General features: G+C 31.0%; 1 long non-coding RNA gene across 1 annotated transcript; it reads right to left on the bottom strand.

Moving 5' to 3' along the window:
• Nucleotides 1–2,420: 2,420 nt before the first annotated feature.
• Nucleotides 2,421–4,395, bottom strand: LOC111397407. The gene is made up of 3 exons (XR_002703238.1): nt 4,261–4,395; nt 4,083–4,178; nt 2,421–2,731 (listed from the first exon to the last, which is right to left on the bottom strand). It is a non-coding gene; the product is annotated as an uncharacterized LOC111397407 (long non-coding RNA).
• Nucleotides 4,396–5,377: the final 982 nt, after the last annotated feature.

Raw genomic sequence — 5,377 nt, 5'->3', positions numbered from 1 at the left:
CCAAAAAAAAAAAAAAGTGATCACATATTCAGGAAATAAATCACCAAGTGAATTAAAAAAATCTAAGGTCTAAATTCATCTTTATTTAAAAGTTTGGTCATTTTTAATAAAATCTCTACCATTGATATCAGAAACATGGGATGAAATTAGGATTAAACTAGTTTTACATACTTGGTGTATGTTACGTTTGACACTTCATGTATTGTCAAAATTTGTGACATTGATTATTTAAAGTGTTGTTAAAATCAATGTGTAAAAATTTATCACTTCACAATAATGTCGAAGTTAATGTCGACAAAGATATGCACAATCAATGTAACTTTTCTTGTCAAACGAATCCATCCAAGGATAGGATATGTTTTAAAGATCAAACTCGTCAATCTAAAGAATACACCCAAAAATAGGAGTGAGAAACAAGAAGAAATCATTCTTCTTAACACGTCAAATGTTCGGTATATAAAAACACACTTCAAATCTGAATTTTACTACAATTAAAGGAATATTTATAGGCTAAAACATCCATCTAACGATATTCATTTCTTAAGCATCTTCTGCCATTTTCAATATCTAACTAAATTAAGGTAGATGAATTCTAAGTGATAAATTCGTGCATGTAGACCTAGAAACAATTGAATCTCCTTGGAACTCTCTAAAAGGATTAAAAGATAAAAGCTTTTCAATTACTTAGTAGAATAGACAACTGACCAATTTCGAGAAAAAACGAACATAATTTTCCATAGGAATGTCCAAATTGAGATCCATAAAATGTGTTGGAATTTCTACTAGATAAACTTTCCAATGGTATCTTATTTGCATAGAAAATGTACTTGCATCATTCACATAATTCTGATGAAGATGACCAAAATTATGTACCTTGGAAATAGCTAGAACATTGACGAGGGACAAGTTGACTTCTCTTCTTCAAGGTTGGTATATGGTGACACTCCCCATCAATTGTTATGATAATTATTGTTTGTTTCAATTCTTCAAGTGCATTTACAATATATTTGTATATTAAATCAGATGAACTATTGACAAATATTTTATACGCCTTCCTTCTTTTGTCATATTAATTATTGTCTCATCAACTGTGTCAAACAATACTCCTAATGCCTTCCCTTCTTCTAAAGACCAGAGAAAATGATATCTAAATATGAATATTAAACTAGCATTCACTTCTCATTAAAAATAAAGAAATTTATAAATAAATAATGCTTTTAGCAGACTTTTTTATGCCAGTTCTACATCAATGTAAAATCAACAATAAGAAAATAAGAAATAGTGCATTAGGAAAATATTGCATACGTGTATTTTATTTGACATTGACATGCTTCAATATAACAATTCTATCCAATTAAGACTAAAAATGAGTACTCGGGTTTTCAAGATTGATCCTCAGACGAACCACCATCTTGTGTTAAGAGATAAATCTCACGTCAAAAAAAATATAAAATAAACAATCAACATATAAGGTCTTAGCTTACCTTTAACAATGTTGGTCTTTTAAGATGAAGCCATAAACCTCAATATAGTATTAGAGCAGGCAAAAATCTAAGGTTTAAGTCTCGCCATCACTCATTTAAATGAATTGTGCATGCATTAGATTTCAATGGGAAAGAAATTAATCTCGTCTAGATATGTGGGAGAATGCTGAAAATAATATTTAAATGATATACATTTGATCTAATTTAACTGCTTAAACTTTTATATCAATTACAATGTGTGATTGACCCAATCACGATGGAGTTCTCTTGCTGCGCCTCCCTATATTTTCATGCTTAACTTGTATTCCAATACATATGAAATAATGATTATTCATATGTTACTACAGACCATTGTTTTTGTAGTACTTGCACAGACAAATATGGGGAATAATAAACGAACAGGGGCGCGTCCCGACAGGCCCCTATGATAGGGCGCCTATGTGGCACCCCTATTGGAGGGAGCATCAATGCCTCTATCATAGTAGCATTCCCCAACAAATGTAGTAAGTTCAAAATTCAATATGTCAACAATCCTTTTGTTGAGGTAAGAAACTCAACCTATAATTTAGCATGGAAGATCTTGTCAATTTCAGTATGCTTTTATCAACTTATTGATGCTAGGAATTTGATAATTGTGCTTTAAGCTTTCATAATTTTGTCCTTATACAGTAAGATTTTACGAATTGTGAGCACAGGACGTCAAAACCAATATTTAAAAGTCGCAAGAACAAATCGGAGCTCTCAATCAAACAACCTGATGATTGGTGTCACGACCCGTTCCGAATCACCTGAATGGATTCGACACGTGTTGTATGCCGATGGTAGATACCAACTGAACGTCGGTCCCACCATCAAAGTAATATTGACTTGCTTGACTGAAAAATATTTTTAACAAAATTTTGACAGAGCTTTCCCTGAAATACGAACTAAAACCACTTGAACAATTACCAATTTTCCTCAAATCAGTATCTATAATATAAATCAAGGTACGTCAATCCCTCAAAATACAAACTATTTAAATAAAATGTTGACAAACCAGCATTTACTTGCTTTACAACCAACAATATTCAAATATACTAAAGATACCAAATATCTAATGAGCCCATAATGAACTTTTCTGATTTAAACTACATGTATCCCAAAAGAACACATAATGTATAATCTAATAAATGATGTCACACAATCTATGAAGCATGGCTCAATTCGATGGTTCGATAGGCTCCAAAATTGCTCTACTCAGCTACTATCTGGTAAGAGAAAAGGGTAACAAAATATGAGCTTGTAACTCAGTGAGTTGATAGATTGAAAATAAGTATACTTTTTCATTTATGCATTTTTTTCTGAAAATGCTAACTCTATTAAAACTTTGAAAAAATCTGAAAACTAGTAGCATTTTTTATACTAAGCATGATCGCATCATAAAATTCTTTGTTCTTAATTCTAGATAAGTAACTATAAAGTATAATAAATATAAAGAATATGATATTCATGAAAATCTATAAAATATTGTTGTTGCTCAATATTATAAGCTAGAAGCTTTATTCTGAGAACTGAATAGACTGAATTCTATAATCTGAAATTTGATAAGCGTAGAAATACTGAAAAATCACACCAAAAAGGTACCCAATGAATAGTCTTATTCATGTACAGAGTAATTTCGATGTATAAGGCAAAGTCATTCAACTCTAAGAATCTGATGATCTGATAATCTGGTCCTACGTACGCAGAGCTACTCCAAAGGCTAATCACCCTAGTACAAGGCCCAAAACCTATGTGTGTACGAGAGTGGGGCCCAAAGACCTCTGATAATCTGGTCATACACTATGGAAACACATTCACAATAGTACAGAGCGGGTAAAATCACCATAACTGGTCATACATTGTGAAAACATATTCACACTAGTGCAGATAAAGGTAAAATCACTTTGGTACATTCTAGTGTTTTTAAATAATAACTTTAAATATGTTGAAATATTTAATACTGAAATAATATGTCAATGAAATAATTTAACTGAATTGAATTTAACTTTTAAAACATTTGATGATAAAATTCGTTTTATTCTAAAAAATCATTCTATCAACTCAACTTATAAAATGCGTAACTTAAAAATTGAATAAATACTTATTTCTGAAAAATAATTTTTATTTCCACTCATAGATATATGGATAGCAATCTGATCAAATTGACCAGCCTTGTTAAGCTTTCACATTATCACCTGAAATATAATGTAAAATAATTAATTTAACAACTCCCATACTAAGTATCTCTTAACATTAAACTATGAAATATTAGAACTTGACTTCTCGGCACTTTGAATATATTCTTTAGTTTCCTTCACAGTTGAAAGAAATTCTGCCTTCTAGCCTAAACTAATCTTTAAATTATCATAATTACCTACATCCCAAACATAAAAACAACTCTTTATTCTAAACTAGTGAAACTTGAATTCCCACTTGCAACAATCTAATTTACACCTTATCCCATAGATCCACTCTTTCAAGTTAATATATCATCACCATAATCATTTTCACTAATTATACTTATTCAAGAACTCAAATAAAAATTCAAGAGTTTTGCCAAAAATTGGTATTTCTTACCTTAATGTAAATGGCAATTAGAGAATCAAGAAACTAGAGCTTCAATTTTGTACTCATCTCTGTTAAATTTGAACTTTACACCAACAAATCAAAACCCTAACAATTAGGCATAAATTATATTATATCTCTTGGAGAATTTAGAGAAATTGAAGAGTGAAGTTTGAATAACAAATCCTACCTTTCCTTGTTTTCCTTCTCTTTCCTCCTCCCTTCTTTTTCTTTTCTTTTTTTCCTTCCCTCTTTCTTTTTTTTCTTTCCCGATTTTTCTACTTCCTTCTCCCGTTTTCAGTTGGTGTGTGTGTGTATGAAATGAGAAAATTGAGTAAATGATTAAGCATTTGCCACTTGCAATCCACTCATGCCGATAATTGCATTTAAGTCCTCTAACTCTCACATAATCTAATATTTAATCCTTATCATTCAATACTACATATGTAGATCCCCAAAATTATATCTTATCCATCTTAAACCTTCAATTATTGTCAATTGTAAAATAAATCCCAATAAAATGATTTAATTTCATCTAAGTCCCTAATTGACCTTGGCTTTGACTAGTCGAACCTTTGATTTTGAATAAATAATATTGACTTTTGACTACTATGAAATGAAGCGTAACAATTGGCATCTTCATCTTCATGATGGCGAACTTCTTGAAGCAATTGTCTCTAACAAGTTGATATCACTTGGGCACGGCTCGTTAGGTAGGCACATTGGCTCCTAGTACTAATATCCTATCGGTTAAGTATTTGATAAGCATCGTCTGAGTGTTTAATGATCAATTATGCCATGAAAGTTGTGTTATCTTTGTACCAGTGCCACTGTAATTGATATTATTTATACTAATTTCCTTTTGTCTTTATTTTTGATGAACATTTTTCTTTTTTTCTTTCAAACACTTCTTAACATTTTTCTAAAAATGATTATGCACACGGTTCAAGTCATTCGGAAGGGCTATAATCATGACAAATTTGTAACCTCGTGTCACCAAAACAGTTGAAGCTTGGCATATCGGGTGTTTGTTTTGAAAGCCTTGCCAAAAACGAGTAACTTCACTTCTCTGATGGATCTTTCTTTGACAGATAACGACTCCTCACGAGATCATAATTGCAAGTGAATCCATTATGATACTAGTGTTTACAATGTGGTATGTTTGGCTTTGTTCACTTAATGGCATCAATAAAATGCAACACAAGCATGTTCAGCTAAGCCTTGAAAGAGGTAAAGTTACTTAAATGAAACTTTTAAGCTTAGTCAAACGTATATGAAAGTTTTTGGATAATGTTTATACTTTTGAG

Source organism: Olea europaea, chromosome 7, assembly GCF_002742605.1.
Source record: "Olea europaea var. sylvestris chromosome 7, O_europaea_v1, whole genome shotgun sequence".
Taxonomy (NCBI): Eukaryota; Viridiplantae; Streptophyta; class Magnoliopsida; order Lamiales; family Oleaceae; genus Olea; species Olea europaea.
This window is presented reverse-complemented; position numbering and strand designations above follow the sequence as displayed.